The 27803-nt window shown below is 31.9% G+C and overlaps 1 long non-coding RNA gene across 1 annotated transcript; it reads right to left on the reverse strand.

The window, feature by feature from the left end:
- Positions 1-1181: 1181 nt before the first annotated feature.
- Positions 1182-27148, reverse strand: LOC149769611 (uncharacterized). The gene is made up of 9 exons (XR_016419116.1): positions 27051-27148; positions 23819-24030; positions 20582-20793; positions 17344-17555; positions 14107-14318; positions 10870-11081; positions 7633-7844; positions 4396-4607; positions 1182-1369 (listed from the first exon to the last, which is right to left on the reverse strand). It is a non-coding gene; the product is annotated as an uncharacterized LOC149769611 (long non-coding RNA).
- Positions 27149-27803: the final 655 nt, after the last annotated feature.

Here is a 27803-nt window from a genome sequence, read left to right on the forward strand (position 1 = left end):
AATCAATGCAAATCATATGTTAATCTAAAATACCTTCAAAGATGACTTCACGGTGAAGTTTCTTGTCAAAGGTTGACCTGCTCTTTTTTTAGATCATTGACTCTCAACATAACAGCATGTAACCAGAACACGTATTTCACTTCCGGATCATCACCAAGGCCTTATTACTCACTGTGCACTGTCGCCAAAATACATACAGACAACAACACCCTGAACTCATATTATCAAGAATAAACAGTTACCTTTAAATCCCTACCAAAACTGCATAAATAAAACTCTTCTATCACCATCAAAATGAGAGAGGAAAAAATGTTCTAAAAAATAGACTAGAACTACATTCGTGGGTACTGAACTGGAAGTATTAATTGTGATGTAATTCCTGACAGGCTCCATGTTTTACACCAATTTTAGTCAAACTTTTATATTTGCATGCTTATACCTATTTCAACTTTATACATGAAGTCTTTTTGAATTTCCTTGCAAGGAAAACATGTGACACCTGTCAGAAAGTATGTAGTGCTGGTGTTCCACAGGGTGCAAGTTCTGGTCCAAGTGCTCTTGAGAAACCAAAACTAAATTTGCTATATCTTCCTTAATTATAGGAATTTTCAATGCAGTAAAAACCTAATTGTGATACAAGATAAGCCCTGTCTGAAAATATGTTTGAAAATTACAAATGTTGATAAATTCAGTTTTAATGGCAAATTAAATAAACATTTAAATTTTAAAAAACTAAATTTTATTGAAAACTTAATTTTCATACAAGTTTTAAAAACACAGTTTGACAAATTTTAGACAGAAAAGTTGACTAATGAATGATATTTAAAACAAATGGTAGTTTGGGTCTGTATAACTGATAACATTTTCCCCAGGGGTAGTGAAGCATCATAGCTCATAGTGATTTTGGCAGCAAACCGCAATATGCCTGTCCAGATGCATATAGGTGTACACACTAAAGAAACACTGACAGGTGCTATGTTCCACATTTATTGTGTCAGGTACTTAGGCAGTTGTTTCCATAACTAATAGCACATTCAGATTTAAAGTTCTAATGGGACCACTACCATGTTTTATAGCAAAAATGCATTCCATTTCAATGTCGATAACAACAAAAGGTGGCAATGGGATAGGAAAATAGTTTTCTAGGGAGGTTCTACCTTACTGAAAAATGGTGCTGATCTCTCTCATGAAAACCTAAGCCATGTCTTTGAGGTGCCATGTATCAGTGTGGTGATATGAACTAATCTTGGTCACTTATGGCAGTACACTGCACATGCCCTTATGAAACCATGCTATTACCACCAGACTACTCAGGAGAGCTTCCAAGCTAATCCAACTCTAACACTTTGTTCCAGATACCAGGCTAGACCTGAAAAGATACAATATGTTTCACTTAATTCTAGAAAACAGTAAGATCTATGTAAATGAAGTTAAAATGTGTTAGATATGGTGATTTCAAATTAACATTAAGGTTGCAAGCATGGGGGAAAATATTAAACTTGACAGAGTGACACTCAAAAATGTGAAGCAATGGCCATGTATTAAAGTGTTAAATTCATCCTAAAAGTATATGAGGTTTCTAGAAGCACATTTAGCCATTTACAAGTTAAATAACTAATCAGGTAGACTATGTATCATAAAGTTTAAGGCAATGTTGGGGCGGTGAGGTTTGATCATTGGTGTAAACATTATTACATACCAGTATACAGGAAAGTCAAGTGACAATATACTAAATTAGAATGTGTTACTATAAGCATTCTTATTCATGAGGGAAATAACAATTTTGGATATTGCAAGTGAATACAGCCAAATGTGGTCATAAAAATCAACTATAAGTACCAATAAATCCTATATCATCAGCTAAATGTGAAATTCTCATCCCCAAAACTTGTAAACAAGGATGGAAATTTGCATATGTGGGACATATACAATGTACTTGTTAAGATCAAATGTGCAAACATAATTCAAATTATCTATTTGAACATTTATATGGTATTTTGAAGAGTGTTGGTTACCAATTATTAAGCTCATTGATTGAATGGAATCAGATATCAGCTGATGTTTCAATACCGCACTCTGTCAAAGTACTAAATTGAAATATGTTACCATACATAGGCATATTCATGATGAAAATAACATTTTGGGATATTTTCAGTGCACATAGCCATAAATGTGCTTTACAGGTTCACTATAGGTAAAATGTCAGCCTATATGATGTACTGAATGTGAACTTTTGATCCCAAACATTCTAAAATGGATGGATATTTGTACATGTGGGATATGTAACCATGTACAAAGTTAAATTCAAATAATTTGTTTGAATGCTTCTTATGTAATCTTTAGAGTGTCAATTAACAAATAGTATTAGTAATTAATAATGCATAAATCAAGATGGATCATTAGAATTCCCATAACATCATATAGGCCACAATGCTGCACTACACCAATCAATATCTTAACCTAACTGAACAATAAAATGGAATGCATTTTGTATTCAACTTACATCATTTTGCTTTTTTCTTACATCCAAGGGTAAATATACCTGGGGGAAGCATATTTTATCCCTTTGACCTGTATTTCATTCTCAGACAGTTTAAAAATGATTTAGTAGAGAACTTGAGTAGGTTCTAGTATAAAGTTTTCATCGCTGTCCTCTCACTAAATACCCTATAACTATGTTTATAAACAATTACTGAAGGCTATACAAGCAGATGTTTGTTACTCAGGAAGTGACCCCATCATAAACACATAAATTAACTGATTGGACCCCTAATAAATAGTCTGAATGGCCAATACAAATTATAATTTTGTCTTCATGTATTTTTAATGAAGGTCTCATTTTGACTACAAAGATATTTTCTCTGACAAAATGTGACAAAAATCCAACATTGGAGCTTTTATATGGTGTAGGAATACATACATGCTGATAACATTTAATATGATTCCCAAAAATATTATATATGTGCATTTTAGGGGTTTTTTTAATTTTTTTTTTAATTTTTTTAAAATTTTATTAAAATTTTTAAAATAAAAATTAATTTTTTACTTTTAATTTCATTCTTATCTTTTAAAAGTCAATATACATGACATATTAAAATTTCATGTGTCTATCTTTAATAATAAAGATTTTATACCAATTTAAACTTTGCTCAAATACTGCCCTTACAGGACATAGTACACAATTAATTTTACTATATGTTCTCTACATTTGTTTCTCAGTACTGACCTTTCCACTGTGTGACAATCAATGCAAATCATATGTTAATCTAAAATACCTTCAAAGATGACTTCACGGTGAAGTTCTTGTCAAAGGTTGACCTGCTCTTTTTTTAGATCATTGACTCTCAACATAACAGCATGTAACCAGAACACGTATTTCACTTCCGGATCATCACCAAGGCCTTATTACTCACTGTGCACTGTCGCCAAAATACATACAGACAACAACACCCTGAACTCATATTATCAAGAATAAACAGTTACCTTTAAATCCCTACCAAAACTGCATAAATAAAACTCTTCTATCACCATCAAAATGAGAGAGGAAAAAATGTTCTAAAAATAGACTAGAACTACATTCGTGGGTACTGAACTGGAAGTATTAATTGTGATGTAATTCCTGACAGGCTCCATGTTTTACACCAATTTTAGTCAAACTTTTATATTTGCATGCTATACCTATTTCAACTTTATACATGAAGTCTTTTTGAATTTCCTTGCAAGGAAAACATGTGACACCTGTCAGAAAGTATGTAGTGCTGGTGTTCCACAGGGTGCAAGTTCTGGTCCAAGTGCTCTTGAGAAACCAAAACTAAATTTGCTATATCTTCCTTAATTATAGGAATTTTTCAATGCAGTAAAAACCTAATTGTGATACAAGATAAGCCCTGTCTGAAAATATGTTTGAAAATTACAAATGTTGATAAATTCAGTTTTAATGGCAAATTAAATAAACATTTAAATTTTAAAAACTAAATTTTATTGAAAACTTAAATTTTCATACAAGTTTTAAAACACAGTTTGACAAATTTTAGACAGAAAAGTTGACTAATGAATGATATTTAAAACAAATGGTAGTTTGGGTCTGTATAACTGATAACATTTTCCCCAGGGGTAGTGAAGCATCATAGCTCATAGTGATTTTGGCAGCAAACCGCAATATGCCTGTCCAGATGCATATAGGTGTACACACTAAAGAAACACTGACAGGTGCTATGTTCCACATTTATTGTGTCAGGTACTTAGGCAGTTGTTTCCATAACTAATAGCACATTCAGATTTAAAGTTCTAATGGGACCACTACCATGTTTTATAGCAAAAATGCATTCCATTTCAATGTCGATAACAACAAAAGGTGGCAATGGGATAGGAAAATAGTTTCTAGGGAGGTTCTACCTTACTGAAAAATGGTGCTGATCTCTCTCATGAAAACCTAAGCCATGTCTTTGAGGTGCCATGTATCAGTGTGGTGATATGAACTAATCTTGGTCACTTATGGCAGTACACTGCACATGCCCTTATGAAACCATGCTATTACCACCAGACTACTCAGGAGAGCTTCCAAGCTAATCCAACTCTAACACTTTGTTCCAGATACCAGGCTAGACCTGAAAAGATACAATATGTTTCACTTAATTCTAGAAAACAGTAAGATCTATGTAAATGAAGTTAAAATGTGTTAGATATGGTGATTTCAAATTAACATTAAGGTTGCAAGCATGGGGGAAAATATTAAACTTGACAGAGTGACACTCAAAAATGTGAAGCAATGGCCATGTATTAAAGTGTTAAATTCATCCTAAAAGTATATGAGGTTTCTAGAAGCACATTTAGCCATTTACAAGTTAAATAACTAATCAGGTAGACTATGTATCATAAAGTTTAAGGCAATGTTGGGGCGGTGAGGTTTGATCATTGGTGTAAACATTATTACATACCAGTATACAGGAAAGTCAAGTGACAATATACTAAATTAGAATGTGTTACTATAAGCATTCTTATTCATGAGGGAAATAACAATTTTGGATATTGCAAGTGAATACAGCCAAATGTGGTCATAAAAATCAACTATAAGTACCAATAAATCCTATATCATCAGCTAAATGTGAAATTCTCATCCCCAAAACTTGTAAACAAGGATGGAAATTTGCATATGTGGGACATATACAATGTACTTGTTAAGATCAAATGTGCAAACATAATTCAAATTATCTATTTGAACATTTATATGGTATTTTGAAGAGTGTTGGTTACCAATTATTAAGCTCATTGATTGAATGGAATCAGATATCAGCTGATGTTTCAATACCGCACTCTGTCAAAGTACTAAATTGAAATATGTTACCATACATAGGCATATTCATGATGAAAATAACATTTTGGGATATTTTCAGTGCACATAGCCATAAATGTGCTTTACAGGTTCACTATAGGTAAAATGTCAGCCTATATGATGTACTGAATGTGAACTTTTGATCCCAAACATTCTAAAATGGATGGATATTTGTACATGTGGGATATGTAACCATGTACAAAGTTAAATTCAAATAATTTGTTTGAATGCTTCTTATGTAATCTTTAGAGTGTCAATTAACAAATAGTATTAGTAATTAATAATGCATAAATCAAGATGGATCATTAGAATTCCCATAACATCATATAGGCCACAATGCTGCACTACACCAATCAATATCTTAACCTAACTGAACAATAAAATGGAATGCATTTTGTATTCAACTTACATCATTTTGCTTTTTTCTTACATCCAAGGGTAAATATACCTGGGGGAAGCATATTTTATCCCTTTGACCTGTATTTCATTCTCAGACAGTTTAAAATGATTTAGTAGAGAACTTGAGTAGGTTCTAGTATAAAGTTTTCATCGCTGTCCTCTCACTAAATACCCTATAACTATGTTTATAAACAATTACTGAAGGCTATACAAGCAGATGTTTGTTACTCAGGAAGTGACCCCATCATAAACACATAAATTAACTGATTGGACCCCTAATAAATAGTCTGAATGGCCAATACAAATTATAATTTTGTCTTCATGTATTTTTAATGAAGGTCTCATTTTGACTACAAAGATATTTTCTCTGACAAAATGTGACAAAAATCCAACATTGGAGCTTTTATATGGTGTAGGAATACATACATGCTGATAACATTTAATATGATTCCCAAAAATATTATATATGTGCATTTTAGGGGTTTTTTTAATTTTTTTTTTAATTTTTTTAAAATTTTATTAAAATTTTTAAAATAAAAATTAATTTTTTACTTTTAATTTCATTCTTATCTTTTAAAAGTCAATATACATGACATATTAAAATTTCATGTGTCTATCTTTAATAATAAAGATTTTATACCAATTTAAACTTTGCTCAAATACTGCCCTTACAGGACATAGTACACAATTAATTTTACTATATGTTCTCTACATTTGTTTCTCAGTACTGACCTTTCCACTGTGTGACAATCAATGCAAATCATATGTTAATCTAAAATACCTTCAAAGATGACTTCACGGTGAAGTTCTTGTCAAAGGTTGACCTGCTCTTTTTTTAGATCATTGACTCTCAACATAACAGCATGTAACCAGAACACGTATTTCACTTCCGGATCATCACCAAGGCCTTATTACTCACTGTGCACTGTCGCCAAAATACATACAGACAACAACACCCTGAACTCATATTATCAAGAATAAACAGTTACCTTTAAATCCCTACCAAAACTGCATAAATAAAACTCTTCTATCACCATCAAAATGAGAGAGGAAAAAATGTTCTAAAAATAGACTAGAACTACATTCGTGGGTACTGAACTGGAAGTATTAATTGTGATGTAATTCCTGACAGGCTCCATGTTTTACACCAATTTTAGTCAAACTTTTATATTTGCATGCTATACCTATTTCAACTTTATACATGAAGTCTTTTTGAATTTCCTTGCAAGGAAAACATGTGACACCTGTCAGAAAGTATGTAGTGCTGGTGTTCCACAGGGTGCAAGTTCTGGTCCAAGTGCTCTTGAGAAACCAAAACTAAATTTGCTATATCTTCCTTAATTATAGGAATTTTTCAATGCAGTAAAAACCTAATTGTGATACAAGATAAGCCCTGTCTGAAAATATGTTTGAAAATTACAAATGTTGATAAATTCAGTTTTAATGGCAAATTAAATAAACATTTAAATTTTAAAAACTAAATTTTATTGAAAACTTAAATTTTCATACAAGTTTTAAAACACAGTTTGACAAATTTTAGACAGAAAAGTTGACTAATGAATGATATTTAAAACAAATGGTAGTTTGGGTCTGTATAACTGATAACATTTTCCCCAGGGGTAGTGAAGCATCATAGCTCATAGTGATTTTGGCAGCAAACCGCAATATGCCTGTCCAGATGCATATAGGTGTACACACTAAAGAAACACTGACAGGTGCTATGTTCCACATTTATTGTGTCAGGTACTTAGGCAGTTGTTTCCATAACTAATAGCACATTCAGATTTAAAGTTCTAATGGGACCACTACCATGTTTTATAGCAAAAATGCATTCCATTTCAATGTCGATAACAACAAAAGGTGGCAATGGGATAGGAAAATAGTTTCTAGGGAGGTTCTACCTTACTGAAAAATGGTGCTGATCTCTCTCATGAAAACCTAAGCCATGTCTTTGAGGTGCCATGTATCAGTGTGGTGATATGAACTAATCTTGGTCACTTATGGCAGTACACTGCACATGCCCTTATGAAACCATGCTATTACCACCAGACTACTCAGGAGAGCTTCCAAGCTAATCCAACTCTAACACTTTGTTCCAGATACCAGGCTAGACCTGAAAAGATACAATATGTTTCACTTAATTCTAGAAAACAGTAAGATCTATGTAAATGAAGTTAAAATGTGTTAGATATGGTGATTTCAAATTAACATTAAGGTTGCAAGCATGGGGGAAAATATTAAACTTGACAGAGTGACACTCAAAAATGTGAAGCAATGGCCATGTATTAAAGTGTTAAATTCATCCTAAAAGTATATGAGGTTTCTAGAAGCACATTTAGCCATTTACAAGTTAAATAACTAATCAGGTAGACTATGTATCATAAAGTTTAAGGCAATGTTGGGGCGGTGAGGTTTGATCATTGGTGTAAACATTATTACATACCAGTATACAGGAAAGTCAAGTGACAATATACTAAATTAGAATGTGTTACTATAAGCATTCTTATTCATGAGGGAAATAACAATTTTGGATATTGCAAGTGAATACAGCCAAATGTGGTCATAAAAATCAACTATAAGTACCAATAAATCCTATATCATCAGCTAAATGTGAAATTCTCATCCCCAAAACTTGTAAACAAGGATGGAAATTTGCATATGTGGGACATATACAATGTACTTGTTAAGATCAAATGTGCAAACATAATTCAAATTATCTATTTGAACATTTATATGGTATTTTGAAGAGTGTTGGTTACCAATTATTAAGCTCATTGATTGAATGGAATCAGATATCAGCTGATGTTTCAATACCGCACTCTGTCAAAGTACTAAATTGAAATATGTTACCATACATAGGCATATTCATGATGAAAATAACATTTTGGGATATTTTCAGTGCACATAGCCATAAATGTGCTTTACAGGTTCACTATAGGTAAAATGTCAGCCTATATGATGTACTGAATGTGAACTTTTGATCCCAAACATTCTAAAATGGATGGATATTTGTACATGTGGGATATGTAACCATGTACAAAGTTAAATTCAAATAATTTGTTTGAATGCTTCTTATGTAATCTTTAGAGTGTCAATTAACAAATAGTATTAGTAATTAATAATGCATAAATCAAGATGGATCATTAGAATTCCCATAACATCATATAGGCCACAATGCTGCACTACACCAATCAATATCTTAACCTAACTGAACAATAAAATGGAATGCATTTTGTATTCAACTTACATCATTTTGCTTTTTTCTTACATCCAAGGGTAAATATACCTGGGGGAAGCATATTTTATCCCTTTGACCTGTATTTCATTCTCAGACAGTTTAAAATGATTTAGTAGAGAACTTGAGTAGGTTCTAGTATAAAGTTTTCATCGCTGTCCTCTCACTAAATACCCTATAACTATGTTTATAAACAATTACTGAAGGCTATACAAGCAGATGTTTGTTACTCAGGAAGTGACCCCATCATAAACACATAAATTAACTGATTGGACCCCTAATAAATAGTCTGAATGGCCAATACAAATTATAATTTTGTCTTCATGTATTTTTAATGAAGGTCTCATTTTGACTACAAAGATATTTTCTCTGACAAAATGTGACAAAAATCCAACATTGGAGCTTTTATATGGTGTAGGAATACATACATGCTGATAACATTTAATATGATTCCCAAAAATATTATATATGTGCATTTTAGGGGTTTTTTTAATTTTTTTTTTAATTTTTTTAAAATTTTATTAAAATTTTTAAAATAAAAATTAATTTTTTACTTTTAATTTCATTCTTATCTTTTAAAAGTCAATATACATGACATATTAAAATTTCATGTGTCTATCTTTAATAATAAAGATTTTATACCAATTTAAACTTTGCTCAAATACTGCCCTTACAGGACATAGTACACAATTAATTTTACTATATGTTCTCTACATTTGTTTCTCAGTACTGACCTTTCCACTGTGTGACAATCAATGCAAATCATATGTTAATCTAAAATACCTTCAAAGATGACTTCACGGTGAAGTTCTTGTCAAAGGTTGACCTGCTCTTTTTTTAGATCATTGACTCTCAACATAACAGCATGTAACCAGAACACGTATTTCACTTCCGGATCATCACCAAGGCCTTATTACTCACTGTGCACTGTCGCCAAAATACATACAGACAACAACACCCTGAACTCATATTATCAAGAATAAACAGTTACCTTTAAATCCCTACCAAAACTGCATAAATAAAACTCTTCTATCACCATCAAAATGAGAGAGGAAAAAATGTTCTAAAAATAGACTAGAACTACATTCGTGGGTACTGAACTGGAAGTATTAATTGTGATGTAATTCCTGACAGGCTCCATGTTTTACACCAATTTTAGTCAAACTTTTATATTTGCATGCTATACCTATTTCAACTTTATACATGAAGTCTTTTTGAATTTCCTTGCAAGGAAAACATGTGACACCTGTCAGAAAGTATGTAGTGCTGGTGTTCCACAGGGTGCAAGTTCTGGTCCAAGTGCTCTTGAGAAACCAAAACTAAATTTGCTATATCTTCCTTAATTATAGGAATTTTTCAATGCAGTAAAAACCTAATTGTGATACAAGATAAGCCCTGTCTGAAAATATGTTTGAAAATTACAAATGTTGATAAATTCAGTTTTAATGGCAAATTAAATAAACATTTAAATTTTAAAAACTAAATTTTATTGAAAACTTAAATTTTCATACAAGTTTTAAAACACAGTTTGACAAATTTTAGACAGAAAAGTTGACTAATGAATGATATTTAAAACAAATGGTAGTTTGGGTCTGTATAACTGATAACATTTTCCCCAGGGGTAGTGAAGCATCATAGCTCATAGTGATTTTGGCAGCAAACCGCAATATGCCTGTCCAGATGCATATAGGTGTACACACTAAAGAAACACTGACAGGTGCTATGTTCCACATTTATTGTGTCAGGTACTTAGGCAGTTGTTTCCATAACTAATAGCACATTCAGATTTAAAGTTCTAATGGGACCACTACCATGTTTTATAGCAAAAATGCATTCCATTTCAATGTCGATAACAACAAAAGGTGGCAATGGGATAGGAAAATAGTTTCTAGGGAGGTTCTACCTTACTGAAAAATGGTGCTGATCTCTCTCATGAAAACCTAAGCCATGTCTTTGAGGTGCCATGTATCAGTGTGGTGATATGAACTAATCTTGGTCACTTATGGCAGTACACTGCACATGCCCTTATGAAACCATGCTATTACCACCAGACTACTCAGGAGAGCTTCCAAGCTAATCCAACTCTAACACTTTGTTCCAGATACCAGGCTAGACCTGAAAAGATACAATATGTTTCACTTAATTCTAGAAAACAGTAAGATCTATGTAAATGAAGTTAAAATGTGTTAGATATGGTGATTTCAAATTAACATTAAGGTTGCAAGCATGGGGGAAAATATTAAACTTGACAGAGTGACACTCAAAAATGTGAAGCAATGGCCATGTATTAAAGTGTTAAATTCATCCTAAAAGTATATGAGGTTTCTAGAAGCACATTTAGCCATTTACAAGTTAAATAACTAATCAGGTAGACTATGTATCATAAAGTTTAAGGCAATGTTGGGGCGGTGAGGTTTGATCATTGGTGTAAACATTATTACATACCAGTATACAGGAAAGTCAAGTGACAATATACTAAATTAGAATGTGTTACTATAAGCATTCTTATTCATGAGGGAAATAACAATTTTGGATATTGCAAGTGAATACAGCCAAATGTGGTCATAAAAATCAACTATAAGTACCAATAAATCCTATATCATCAGCTAAATGTGAAATTCTCATCCCCAAAACTTGTAAACAAGGATGGAAATTTGCATATGTGGGACATATACAATGTACTTGTTAAGATCAAATGTGCAAACATAATTCAAATTATCTATTTGAACATTTATATGGTATTTTGAAGAGTGTTGGTTACCAATTATTAAGCTCATTGATTGAATGGAATCAGATATCAGCTGATGTTTCAATACCGCACTCTGTCAAAGTACTAAATTGAAATATGTTACCATACATAGGCATATTCATGATGAAAATAACATTTTGGGATATTTTCAGTGCACATAGCCATAAATGTGCTTTACAGGTTCACTATAGGTAAAATGTCAGCCTATATGATGTACTGAATGTGAACTTTTGATCCCAAACATTCTAAAATGGATGGATATTTGTACATGTGGGATATGTAACCATGTACAAAGTTAAATTCAAATAATTTGTTTGAATGCTTCTTATGTAATCTTTAGAGTGTCAATTAACAAATAGTATTAGTAATTAATAATGCATAAATCAAGATGGATCATTAGAATTCCCATAACATCATATAGGCCACAATGCTGCACTACACCAATCAATATCTTAACCTAACTGAACAATAAAATGGAATGCATTTTGTATTCAACTTACATCATTTTGCTTTTTTCTTACATCCAAGGGTAAATATACCTGGGGGAAGCATATTTTATCCCTTTGACCTGTATTTCATTCTCAGACAGTTTAAAATGATTTAGTAGAGAACTTGAGTAGGTTCTAGTATAAAGTTTTCATCGCTGTCCTCTCACTAAATACCCTATAACTATGTTTATAAACAATTACTGAAGGCTATACAAGCAGATGTTTGTTACTCAGGAAGTGACCCCATCATAAACACATAAATTAACTGATTGGACCCCTAATAAATAGTCTGAATGGCCAATACAAATTATAATTTTGTCTTCATGTATTTTTAATGAAGGTCTCATTTTGACTACAAAGATATTTTCTCTGACAAAATGTGACAAAAATCCAACATTGGAGCTTTTATATGGTGTAGGAATACATACATGCTGATAACATTTAATATGATTCCCAAAAATATTATATATGTGCATTTTAGGGGTTTTTTTAATTTTTTTTTTAATTTTTTTAAAATTTTATTAAAATTTTTAAAATAAAAATTAATTTTTTACTTTTAATTTCATTCTTATCTTTTAAAAGTCAATATACATGACATATTAAAATTTCATGTGTCTATCTTTAATAATAAAGATTTTATACCAATTTAAACTTTGCTCAAATACTGCCCTTACAGGACATAGTACACAATTAATTTTACTATATGTTCTCTACATTTGTTTCTCAGTACTGACCTTTCCACTGTGTGACAATCAATGCAAATCATATGTTAATCTAAAATACCTTCAAAGATGACTTCACGGTGAAGTTCTTGTCAAAGGTTGACCTGCTCTTTTTTTAGATCATTGACTCTCAACATAACAGCATGTAACCAGAACACGTATTTCACTTCCGGATCATCACCAAGGCCTTATTACTCACTGTGCACTGTCGCCAAAATACATACAGACAACAACACCCTGAACTCATATTATCAAGAATAAACAGTTACCTTTAAATCCCTACCAAAACTGCATAAATAAAACTCTTCTATCACCATCAAAATGAGAGAGGAAAAAATGTTCTAAAAATAGACTAGAACTACATTCGTGGGTACTGAACTGGAAGTATTAATTGTGATGTAATTCCTGACAGGCTCCATGTTTTACACCAATTTTAGTCAAACTTTTATATTTGCATGCTATACCTATTTCAACTTTATACATGAAGTCTTTTTGAATTTCCTTGCAAGGAAAACATGTGACACCTGTCAGAAAGTATGTAGTGCTGGTGTTCCACAGGGTGCAAGTTCTGGTCCAAGTGCTCTTGAGAAACCAAAACTAAATTTGCTATATCTTCCTTAATTATAGGAATTTTTCAATGCAGTAAAAACCTAATTGTGATACAAGATAAGCCCTGTCTGAAAATATGTTTGAAAATTACAAATGTTGATAAATTCAGTTTTAATGGCAAATTAAATAAACATTTAAATTTTAAAAACTAAATTTTATTGAAAACTTAAATTTTCATACAAGTTTTAAAACACAGTTTGACAAATTTTAGACAGAAAAGTTGACTAATGAATGATATTTAAAACAAATGGTAGTTTGGGTCTGTATAACTGATAACATTTTCCCCAGGGGTAGTGAAGCATCATAGCTCATAGTGATTTTGGCAGCAAACCGCAATATGCCTGTCCAGATGCATATAGGTGTACACACTAAAGAAACACTGACAGGTGCTATGTTCCACATTTATTGTGTCAGGTACTTAGGCAGTTGTTTCCATAACTAATAGCACATTCAGATTTAAAGTTCTAATGGGACCACTACCATGTTTTATAGCAAAAATGCATTCCATTTCAATGTCGATAACAACAAAAGGTGGCAATGGGATAGGAAAATAGTTTCTAGGGAGGTTCTACCTTACTGAAAAATGGTGCTGATCTCTCTCATGAAAACCTAAGCCATGTCTTTGAGGTGCCATGTATCAGTGTGGTGATATGAACTAATCTTGGTCACTTATGGCAGTACACTGCACATGCCCTTATGAAACCATGCTATTACCACCAGACTACTCAGGAGAGCTTCCAAGCTAATCCAACTCTAACACTTTGTTCCAGATACCAGGCTAGACCTGAAAAGATACAATATGTTTCACTTAATTCTAGAAAACAGTAAGATCTATGTAAATGAAGTTAAAATGTGTTAGATATGGTGATTTCAAATTAACATTAAGGTTGCAAGCATGGGGGAAAATATTAAACTTGACAGAGTGACACTCAAAAATGTGAAGCAATGGCCATGTATTAAAGTGTTAAATTCATCCTAAAAGTATATGAGGTTTCTAGAAGCACATTTAGCCATTTACAAGTTAAATAACTAATCAGGTAGACTATGTATCATAAAGTTTAAGGCAATGTTGGGGCGGTGAGGTTTGATCATTGGTGTAAACATTATTACATACCAGTATACAGGAAAGTCAAGTGACAATATACTAAATTAGAATGTGTTACTATAAGCATTCTTATTCATGAGGGAAATAACAATTTTGGATATTGCAAGTGAATACAGCCAAATGTGGTCATAAAAATCAACTATAAGTACCAATAAATCCTATATCATCAGCTAAATGTGAAATTCTCATCCCCAAAACTTGTAAACAAGGATGGAAATTTGCATATGTGGGACATATACAATGTACTTGTTAAGATCAAATGTGCAAACATAATTCAAATTATCTATTTGAACATTTATATGGTATTTTGAAGAGTGTTGGTTACCAATTATTAAGCTCATTGATTGAATGGAATCAGATATCAGCTGATGTTTCAATACCGCACTCTGTCAAAGTACTAAATTGAAATATGTTACCATACATAGGCATATTCATGATGAAAATAACATTTTGGGATATTTTCAGTGCACATAGCCATAAATGTGCTTTACAGGTTCACTATAGGTAAAATGTCAGCCTATATGATGTACTGAATGTGAACTTTTGATCCCAAACATTCTAAAATGGATGGATATGTGTACATGTGGGATATGTAACCATGTACAAAGTTAAATTCAAATAATTTGTTTGAATGCTTCTTATGTAATCTTTAGAGTGTCAATTAACAAATAGTATTAGTAATTAATAATGCATAAATCAAGATGGATCATTAGAATTCCCATAACATCATATAGGCCACAATGCTGCACTACACCAATCAATATCTTAACCTAACTGAACAATAAAATGGAATGCATTTTGTATTCAACTTACATCATTTTGCTTTTTTCTTACATCCAAGGGTAAATATACCTGGGGGAAGCATATTTTATCCCTTTGACCTGTATTTCATTCTCAGACAGTTTAAAATGATTTAGTAGAGAACTTGAGTAGGTTCTAGTATAAAGTTTTCATCGCTGTCCTCTCACTAAATACCCTATAACTATGTTTATAAACAATTACTGAAGGCTATACAAGCAGATGTTTGTTACTCAGGAAGTGACCCCATCATAAACACATAAATTAACTGATTGGACCCCTAATAAATAGTCTGAATGGCCAATACAAATTATAATTTTGTCTTCATGTATTTTTAATGAAGGTCTCATTTTGACTACAAAGATATTTTCTCTGACAAAATGTGACAAAAATCCAACATTGGAGCTTTTATATGGTGTAGGAATACATACATGCTGATAACATTTAATATGATTCCCAAAAATATTATATATGTGCATTTTAGGGGTTTTTTTAATTTTTTTTTTAATTTTTTTAAAATTTTATTAAAATTTTTAAAATAAAAATTAATTTTTTACTTTTAATTTCATTCTTATCTTTTAAAAGTCAATATACATGACATATTAAAATTTCATGTGTCTATCTTTAATAATAAAGATTTTATACCAATTTAAACTTTGCTCAAATACTGCCCTTACAGGACATAGTACACAATTAATTTTACTATATGTTCTCTACATTTGTTTCTCAGTACTGACCTTTCCACTGTGTGACAATCAATGCAAATCATATGTTAATCTAAAATACCTTCAAAGATGACTTCACGGTGAAGTTCTTGTCAAAGGTTGACCTGCTCTTTTTTTAGATCATTGACTCTCAACATAACAGCATGTAACCAGAACACGTATTTCACTTCCGGATCATCACCAAGGCCTTATTACTCACTGTGCACTGTCGCCAAAATACATACAGACAACAACACCCTGAACTCATATTATCAAGAATAAACAGTTACCTTTAAATCCCTACCAAAACTGCATAAATAAAACTCTTCTATCACCATCAAAATGAGAGAGGAAAAAATGTTCTAAAAATAGACTAGAACTACATTCGTGGGTACTGAACTGGAAGTATTAATTGTGATGTAATTCCTGACAGGCTCCATGTTTTACACCAATTTTAGTCAAACTTTTATATTTGCATGCTATACCTATTTCAACTTTATACATGAAGTCTTTTTGAATTTCCTTGCAAGGAAAACATGTGACACCTGTCAGAAAGTATGTAGTGCTGGTGTTCCACAGGGTGCAAGTTCTGGTCCAAGTGCTCTTGAGAAACCAAAACTAAATTTGCTATATCTTCCTTAATTATAGGAATTTTTCAATGCAGTAAAAACCTAATTGTGATACAAGATAAGCCCTGTCTGAAAATATGTTTGAAAATTACAAATGTTGATAAATTCAGTTTTAATGGCAAATTAAATAAACATTTAAATTTTAAAAACTAAATTTTATTGAAAACTTAAATTTTCATACAAGTTTTAAAACACAGTTTGACAAATTTTAGACAGAAAAGTTGACTAATGAATGATATTTAAAACAAATGGTAGTTTGGGTCTGTATAACTGATAACATTTTCCCCAGGGGTAGTGAAGCATCATAGCTCATAGTGATTTTGGCAGCAAACCGCAATATGCCTGTCCAGATGCATATAGGTGTACACACTAAAGAAACACTGACAGGTGCTATGTTCCACATTTATTGTGTCAGGTACTTAGGCAGTTGTTTCCATAACTAATAGCACATTCAGATTTAAAGTTCTAATGGGACCACTACCATGTTTTATAGCAAAAATGCATTCCATTTCAATGTCGATAACAACAAAAGGTGGCAATGGGATAGGAAAATAGTTTCTAGGGAGGTTCTACCTTACTGAAAAATGGTGCTGATCTCTCTCATGAAAACCTAAGCCATGTCTTTGAGGTGCCATGTATCAGTGTGGTGATATGAACTAATCTTGGTCACTTATGGCAGTACACTGCACATGCCCTTATGAAACCATGCTATTACCACCAGACTACTCAGGAGAGCTTCCAAGCTAATCCAACTCTAACACTTTGTTCCAGATACCAGGCTAGACCTGAAAAGATACAATATGTTTCACTTAATTCTAGAAAACAGTAAGATCTATGTAAATGAAGTTAAAATGTGTTAGATATGGTGATTTCAAATTAACATTAAGGTTGCAAGCATGGGGGAAAATATTAAACTTGACAGAGTGACACTCAAAAAATGTGAAGCAATGGCCATGTATTAAAGTGTTAAATTCATCCTAAAAGTATATGAGGTTTCTAGAAGCACATTTAGCCATTTACAAGTTAAATAACTAATCAGGTAGACTATGTATCATAAAGTTTAAGGCAATGTTGGGGCGGTGAGGTTTGATCATTGGTGTAAACATTATTACATACCAGTATACAGGAAAGTCAAGTGACAATATACTAAATTAGAATGTGTTACTATAAGCATTCTTATTCATGAGGGAAATAACAATTTTGGATATTGCAAGTGAATACAGCCAAATGTGGTCATAAAAATCAACTATAAGTACCAATAAATCCTATATCATCAGCTAAATGTGAAATTCTCATCCCCAAAACTTGTAAACAAGGATGGAAATTTGCATATGTGGGACATATACAATGTACTTGTTAAGATCAAATGTGCAAACATAATTCAAATTATCTATTTGAACATTTATATGGTATTTTGAAGAGTGTTGGTTACCAATTATTAAGCTCATTGATTGAATGGAATCAGATATCAGCTGATGTTTCAATACCGCACTCTGTCAAAGTACTAAATTGAAATATGTTACCATACATAGGCATATTCATGATGAAAATAACATTTTGGGATATTTTCAGTGCACATAGCCATAAATGTGCTTTACAGGTTCACTATAGGTAAAATGTCAGCCTATATGATGTACTGAATGTGAACTTTTGATCCCAAACATTCTAAAATGGATGGATATTTGTACATGTGGGATATGTAACCATGTACAAAGTTAAATTCAAATAATTTGTTTGAATGCTTCTTATGTAATCTTTAGAGTGTCAATTAACAAATAGTATTAGTAATTAATAATGCATAAATCAAGATGGATCATTAGAATTCCCATAACATCATATAGGCCACAATGCTGCACTACACCAATCAATATCTTAACCTAACTGAACAATAAAATGGAATGCATTTTGTATTCAACTTACATCATTTTGCTTTTTTCTTACATCCAAGGGTAAATATACCTGGGGGAAGCATATTTTATCCCTTTGACCTGTATTTCATTCTCAGACAGTTTAAAATGATTTAGTAGAGAACTTGAGTAGGTTCTAGTATAAAGTTTTCATCGCTGTCCTCTCACTAAATACCCTATAACTATGTTTATAAACAATTACTGAAGGCTATACAAGCAGATGTTTGTTACTCAGGAAGTGACCCCATCATAAACACATAAATTAACTGATTGGACCCCTAATAAATAGTCTGAATGGCCAATACAAATTATAATTTTGTCTTCATGTATTTTTAATGAAGGTCTCATTTTGACTACAAAGATATTTTCTCTGACAAAATGTGACAAAAATCCAACATTGGAGCTTTTATATGGTGTAGGAATACATACATGCTGATAACATTTAATATGATTCCCAAAAATATTATATATGTGCATTTTAGGGGTTTTTTTAATTTTTTTTTTAATTTTTTTAAAATTTTATTAAAATTTTTAAAATAAAAATTAATTTTTTACTTTTAATTTCATTCTTATCTTTTAAAAGTCAATATACATGACATATTAAAATTTCATGTGTCTATCTTTAATAATAAAGATTTTATACCAATTTAAACTTTGCTCAAATACTGCCCTTACAGGACATAGTACACAATTAATTTTACTATATGTTCTCTACATTTGTTTCTCAGTACTGACCTTTCCACTGTGTGACAATCAATGCAAATCATATGTTAATCTAAAATACCTTCAAAGATGACTTCACGGTGAAGTTCTTGTCAAAGGTTGACCTGCTCTTTTTTTAGATCATTGACTCTCAACATAACAGCATGTAACCAGAACACGTATTTCACTTCCGGATCATCACCAAGGCCTTATTACTCACTGTGCACTGTCGCCAAAATACATACAGACAACAACACCCTGAACTCATATTATCAAGAATAAACAGTTACCTTTAAATCCCTACCAAAACTGCATAAATAAAACTCTTCTATCACCATCAAAATGAGAGAGGAAAAAATGTTCTAAAAATAGACTAGAACTACATTCGTGGGTACTGAACTGGAAGTATTAATTGTGATGTAATTCCTGACAGGCTCCATGTTTTACACCAATTTTAGTCAAACTTTTATATTTGCATGCTATACCTATTTCAACTTTATACATGAAGTCTTTTTGAATTTCCTTGCAAGGAAAACATGTGACACCTGTCAGAAAGTATGTAGTGCTGGTGTTCCACAGGGTGCAAGTTCTGGTCCAAGTGCTCTTGAGAAACCAAAACTAAATTTGCTATATCTTCCTTAATTATAGGAATTTTTCAATGCAGTAAAAACCTAATTGTGATACAAGATAAGCCCTGTCTGAAAATATGTTTGAAAATTACAAATGTTGATAAATTCAGTTTTAATGGCAAATTAAATAAACATTTAAATTTTAAAAACTAAATTTTATTGAAAACTTAAATTTTCATACAAGTTTTAAAACACAGTTTGACAAATTTTAGACAGAAAAGTTGACTAATGAATGATATTTAAAACAAATGGTAGTTTGGGTCTGTATAACTGATAACATTTTCCCCAGGGGTAGTGAAGCATCATAGCTCATAGTGATTTTGGCAGCAAACCGCAATATGCCTGTCCAGATGCATATAGGTGTACACACTAAAGAAACACTGACAGGTGCTATGTTCCACATTTATTGTGTCAGGTACTTAGGCAGTTGTTTCCATAACTAATAGCACATTCAGATTTAAAGTTCTAATGGGACCACTACCATGTTTTATAGCAAAAATGCATTCCATTTCAATGTCGATAACAACAAAAGGTGGCAATGGGATAGGAAAATAGTTTCTAGGGAGGTTCTACCTTACTGAAAAATGGTGCTGATCTCTCTCATGAAAACCTAAGCCATGTCTTTGAGGTGCCATGTATCAGTGTGGTGATATGAACTAATCTTGGTCACTTATGGCAGTACACTGCACATGCCCTTATGAAACCATGCTATTACCACCAGACTACTCAGGAGAGCTTCCAAGCTAATCCAACTCTAACACTTTGTTCCAGATACCAGGCTAGACCTGAAAAGATACAATATGTTTCACTTAATTCTAGAAAACAGTAAGATCTATGTAAATGAAGTTAAAATGTGTTAGATATGGTGATTTCAAATTAACATTAAGGTTGCAAGCATGGGGGAAAATATTAAACTTGACAGAGTGACACTCAAAAATGTGAAGCAATGGCCATGTATTAAAGTGTTAAATTCATCCTAAAAGTATATGAGGTTTCTAGAAGCACATTTAGCCATTTACAAGTTAAATAACTAATCAGGTAGACTATGTATCATAAAGTTTAAGGCAATGTTGGGGCGGTGAGGTTTGATCATTGGTGTAAACATTATTACATACCAGTATACAGGAAAGTCAAGTGACAATATACTAAATTAGAATGTGTTACTATAAGCATTCTTATTCATGAGGGAAATAACAATTTTGGATATTGCAAGTGAATACAGCCAAATGTGGTCATAAAAATCAACTATAAGTACCAATAAATCCTATATCATCAGCTAAATGTGAAATTCTCATCCCCAAAACTTGTAAACAAGGATGGAAATTTGCATATGTGGGACATATACAATGTACTTGTTAAGATCAAATGTGCAAACATAATTCAAATTATCTATTTGAACATTTATATGGTATTTTGAAGAGTGTTGGTTACCAATTATTAAGCTCATTGATTGAATGGAATCAGATATCAGCTGATGTTTCAATACCGCACTCTGTCAAAGTACTAAATTGAAATATGTTACCATACATAGGCATATTCATGATGAAAATAACATTTTGGGATATTTTCAGTGCACATAGCCATAAATGTGCTTTACAGGTTCACTATAGGTAAAATGTCAGCCTATATGATGTACTGAATGTGAACTTTTGATCCCAAACATTCTAAAATGGATGGATATTTGTACATGTGGGATATGTAACCATGTACAAAGTTAAATTCAAATAATTTGTTTGAATGCTTCTTATGTAATCTTTAGAGTGTCAATTAACAAATAGTATTAGTAATTAATAATGCATAAATCAAGATGGATCATTAGAATTCCCATAACATCATATAGGCCACAATGCTGCACTACACCAATCAATATCTTAACCTAACTGAACAATAAAATGGAATGCATTTTGTATTCAACTTACATCATTTTGCTTTTTTCTTACATCCAAGGGTAAATATACCTGGGGGAAGCATATTTTATCCCTTTGACCTGTATTTCATTCTCAGACAGTTTAAAATGATTTAGTAGAGAACTTGAGTAGGTTCTAGTATAAAGTTTTCATCGCTGTCCTCTCACTAAATACCCTATAACTATGTTTATAAACAATTACTGAAGGCTATACAAGCAGATGTTTGTTACTCAGGAAGTGACCCCATCATAAACACATAAATTAACTGATTGGACCCCTAATAAATAGTCTGAATGGCCAATACAAATTATAATTTTGTCTTCATGTATTTTTAATGAAGGTCTCATTTTGACTACAAAGATATTTTCTCTGACAAAATGTGACAAAAATCCAACATTGGAGCTTTTATATGGTGTAGGAATACATACATGCTGATAACATTTAATATGATTCCCAAAAATATTATATATGTGCATTTTTAGGGGTTTTTTTAATTTTTTTTTTAATTTTTTTAAAATTTTATTAAAATTTTTAAAATAAAAATTAATTTTTTACTTTTAATTTCATTCTTATCTTTTAAAAGTCAATATACATGACATATTAAAATTTCATGTGTCTATCTTTAATAATAAAGATTTTATACCAATTTAAACTTTGCTCAAATACTGCCCTTACAGGACATAGTACACAATTAATTTTACTATATGTTCTCTACATTTGTTTCTCAGTACTGACCTTTCCACTGTGTGACAATCAATGCAAATCATATGTTAATCTAAAATACCTTCAAAGATGACTTCACGGTGAAGTTCTTGTCAAAGGTTGACCTGCTCTTTTTTTAGATCATTGACTCTCAACATAACAGCATGTAACCAGAACACGTATTTCACTTCCGGATCATCACCAAGGCCTTATTACTCACTGTGCACTGTCGCCAAAATACATACAGACAACAACACCCTGAACTCATATTATCAAGAATAAACAGTTACCTTTAAATCCCTACCAAAACTGCATAAATAAAACTCTTCTATCACCATCAAAATGAGAGAGGAAAAAATGTTCTAAAAATAGACTAGAACTACATTCGTGGGTACTGAACTGGAAGTATTAATTGTGATGTAATTCCTGACAGGCTCCATGTTTTACACCAATTTTAGTCAAACTTTTATATTTGCATGCTATACCTATTTCAACTTTATACATGAAGTCTTTTTGAATTTCCTTGCAAGGAAAACATGTGACACCTGTCAGAAAGTATGTAGTGCTGGTGTTCCACAGGGTGCAAGTTCTGGTCCAAGTGCTCTTGAGAAACCAAAACTAAATTTGCTATATCTTCCTTAATTATAGGAATTTTTCAATGCAGTAAAAACCTAATTGTGATACAAGATAAGCCCTGTCTGAAAATATGTTTGAAAATTACAAATGTTGATAAATTCAGTTTTAATGGCAAATTAAATAAACATTTAAATTTTAAAAACTAAATTTTATTGAAAACTTAAATTTTCATACAGTTTTAAAACACAGTTTGACAAATTTTAGACAGAAAAGTTGACTAATGAATGATATTTAAAACAAATGGTAGTTTGGGTCTGTATAACTGATAACATTTTCCCCAGGGGTAGTGAAGCATCATAGCTCATAGTGATTTTGGCAGCAAACCGCAATATGCCTGTCCAGATGCATATAGGTGTACACACTAAAGAAACACTGACAGGTGCTATGTTCCACATTTATTGTGTCAGGTACTTAGGCAGTTGTTTCCATAACTAATAGCACATTCAGATTTAAAGTTCTAATGGGACCACTACCATGTTTTATAGCAAAAATGCATTCCATTTCAATGTCGATAACAACAAAAGGTGGCAATGGGATAGGAAAATAGTTTCTAGGGAGGTTCTACCTTACTGAAAAATGGTGCTGATCTCTCTCATGAAAACCTAAGCCATGTCTTTGAGGTGCCATGTATCAGTGTGGTGATATGAACTAATCTTGGTCACTTATGGCAGTACACTGCACATGCCCTTATGAAACCATGCTATTACCACCAGACTACTCAGGAGAGCTTCCAAGCTAATCCAACTCTAACACTTTGTTCCAGATACCAGGCTAGACCTGAAAAGATACAATATGTTTCACTTAATTCTAGAAAACAGTAAGATCTATGTAAATGAAGTTAAAATGTGTTAGATATGGTGATTTCAAATTAACATTAAGGTTGCAAGCATGGGGGAAAATATTAAACTTGACAGAGTGACACTCAAAAATGTGAAGCAATGGCCATGTATTAAAGTGTTAAATTCATCCTAAAGTATATGAGGTTTCTAGAAGCACATTTAGCCATTTACAAGTTAAATAACTAATCAGGTAGACTATGTATCATAAAGTTTAAGGCAATGTTGGGGCGGTGAGGTTTGATCATTGGTGTAAACATTATTACATACCAGTATACAGGAAAGTCAAGTGACAATATACTAAATTAGAATGTGTTACTATAAGCATTCTTATTCATGAGGGAAATAACAATTTTGGATATTGCAAGTGAATACAGCCAAATGTGGTCATAAAAATCAACTATAAGTACCAATAAATCCTATATCATCAGCTAAATGTGAAATTCTCATCCCCAAAACTTGTAAACAAGGATGGAAATTTGCATATGTGGGACATATACAATGTACTTGTTAAGATCAAATGTGCAAACATAATTCAAATTATCTATTTGAACATTTATATGGTATTTTGAAGAGTGTTGGTTACCAATTATTAAGCTCATTGATTGAATGGAATCAGATATCAGCTGATGTTTCAATACCGCACTCTGTCAAAGTACTAAATTGAAATATGTTACCATACATAGGCATATTCATGATGAAAATAACATTTTGGGATATTTTCAGTGCACATAGCCATAAATGTGCTTTACAGGTTCACTATAGGTAAAATGTCAGCCTATATGATGTACTGAATGTGAACTTTTGATCCCAAACATTCTAAAATGGATGGATATTTGTACATGTGGGATATGTAACCATGTACAAAGTTAAATTCAAATAATTTGTTTGAATGCTTCTTATGTAATCTTTAGAGTGTCAATTAACAAATAGTATTAGTAATTAATAATGCATAAATCAAGATGGATCATTAGAATTCCCATAACATCATATAGGCCACAATGCTGCACTACACCAATCAATATCTTAACCTAACTGAACAATAAAATGGAATGCATTTTGTATTCAACTTACATCATTTTGCTTTTTTCTTACATCCAAGGGTAAATATACCTGGGGGAAGCATATTTTATCCCTTTGACCTGTATTTCATTCTCAGACAGTTTAAAATGATTTAGTAGAGAACTTGAGTAGGTTCTAGTATAAAGTTTTCATCGCTGTCCTCTCACTAAATACCCTATAACTATGTTTATAAACAATTACTGAAGGCTATACAAGCAGATGTTTGTTACTCAGGAAGTGACCCCATCATAAACACATAAATTAACTGATTGGACCCCTAATAAATAGTCTGAATGGCCAATACAAATTATAATTTTTGTCTTCATGTATTTTTAATGAAGGTCTCATTTTGACTACAAAGATATTTTCTCTGACAAAATGTGACAAAAATCCAACATTGGAGCTTTTATATGGTGTAGGAATACATACATGCTGATAACATTTAATATGATTCCCAAAAATATTATATATGTGCATTTTAGGGGTTTTTTTAATTTTTTTTTAATTTTTTTAAAATTTTATTAAAATTTTTAAAATAAAAATTAATTTTTTACTTTTAATTTCATTCTTATCTTTTAAAAGTCAATATACATGACATATTAAAATTTCATGTGTCTATCTTTAATAATAAAGATTTATACCAATTTAAACTTTGCTCAAATACTGCCCTTACAGGACATAGTACACAATTAATTTTACTATATGTTCTCTACATTTGTTTCTCAGTACTGACCTTTCCACTGTGTGACAATCAATGCAAATCATATGTTAATCTAAAATACCTTCAAAGATGACTTCACGGTGAAGTTCTTGTCAAAGGTTGACCTGCTCTTTTTTAGATCATTGACTCTCAACATAACAGCATGTAACCAGAACACGTATTTCACTTCCGGATCATCACCAAGGCCTTATTACTCACTGTGCACTGTCGCCAAAATACATACAGACAACAACACCCTGAACTCATATTATCAAGAATAAACAGTTACCTTTAAATCCCTACCAAAACTGCATAAATAAAACTCTTCTATCACCATCAAAATGAGAGAGGAAAAAATGTTCTAAAAATAGACTAGAACTACATTCGTGGGTACTGAACTGGAAGTATTAATTGTGATGTAATTCCTGACAGGCTCCATGTTTTACACCAATTTTAGTCAAACTTTTATATTTGCATGCTATACCTATTTCAACTTTATACATGAAGTCTTTTTGAATTTCCTTGCAAGGAAAACATGTGACACCTGTCAGAAAGTATGTAGTGCTGGTGTTCCACAGGGTGCAAGTTCTGGTCCAAGTGCTCTTGAGAAACCAAAACTAAATTTGCTATATCTTCCTTAATTATAGGAATTTTCAATGCAGTAAAAACCTAATTGTGATACAAGATAAGCCCTGTCTGAAAATATGTTTGAAAATTACAAATGTTGATAAATTCAGTTTTAATGGCAAATTAAATAAACATTTAAATTTTAAAAACTAAATTTTATTGAAAACTTAAATTTTCATACAAGTTTTAAAACACAGTTTGACAAATTTTAGACAGAAAAGTTGACTAATGAATGATATTTAAAACAAATGGTAGTTTGGGTCTGTATAACTGATAACATTTTCCCCAGGGTAGTGAAGCATCATAGCTCATAGTGATTTTGGCAGCAAACCGCAATATGCCTGTCCAGATGCATATAGGTGTACACACTAAAGAAACACTGACAGGTGCTATGTTCCACATTTATTGTGTCAGGTACTTAGGCAGTTGTTTCCATAACTAATAGCACATTCAGATTTAAAGTTCTAATGGGACCACTACCATGTTTTATAGCAAAAATGCATTCCATTTCAATGTCGATAACAACAAAAGGTGGCAATGGGATAGGAAAATAGTTTCTAGGGAGGTTCTACCTTACTGAAAAATGGTGCTGATCTCTCTCATGAAAACCTAAGCCATGTCTTTGAGGTGCCATGTATCAGTGTGGTGATATGAACTAATCTTGGTCACCTTATGGCAGTACACTGCACATGCCCTTATGAAACCATGCTATTACCACCAGACTACTCAGGAGAGCTTCCAAGCTAATCCAACTCTAACACTTTGTTCCAGATACCAGGCTAGACCTGAAAAGATACAATATGTTTCACTTAATTCTAGAAAACAGTAAGATCTATGTAAATGAAGTTAAAATGTGTTAGATATGGTGATTTCAAATTAACATTAAGGTTGCAAGCATGGGGGAAAATATTAAACTTGACAGAGTGACACTCAAAATGTGAAGCAATGGCCATGTATTAAAGTGTTAAATTCATCCTAAAAGTATATGAGGTTTCTAGAAGCACATTTAGCCATTTACAAGTTAAATAACTAATCAGGTAGACTATGTATCATAAAGTTTAAGGCAATGTTGGGGCGGTGAGGTTTGATCATTGGTGTAAACATTATTACATACCAGTATACAGGAAAGTCAAGTGACAATATACTAAATTAGAATGTGTTACTATAAGCATTCTTATTCATGAGGGAAATAACAATTTTGGATATTGCAAGTGAATACAGCCAAATGTGGTCATAAAAATCAACTATAAGTACCAATAAATCCTATATCATCAGCTAAATGTGAAATTCTCATCCCCAAAACTTGTAAACAAGGATGGAAATTA

This window comes from Sinohyriopsis cumingii, unplaced genomic scaffold, assembly GCF_028554795.1.
Source record: "Sinohyriopsis cumingii isolate HCF-2022 unplaced genomic scaffold, ASM2855479v2 utg003514l, whole genome shotgun sequence".
Lineage (NCBI taxonomy): Eukaryota > Metazoa > Mollusca > Bivalvia > Unionida > Unionidae > Sinohyriopsis > Sinohyriopsis cumingii.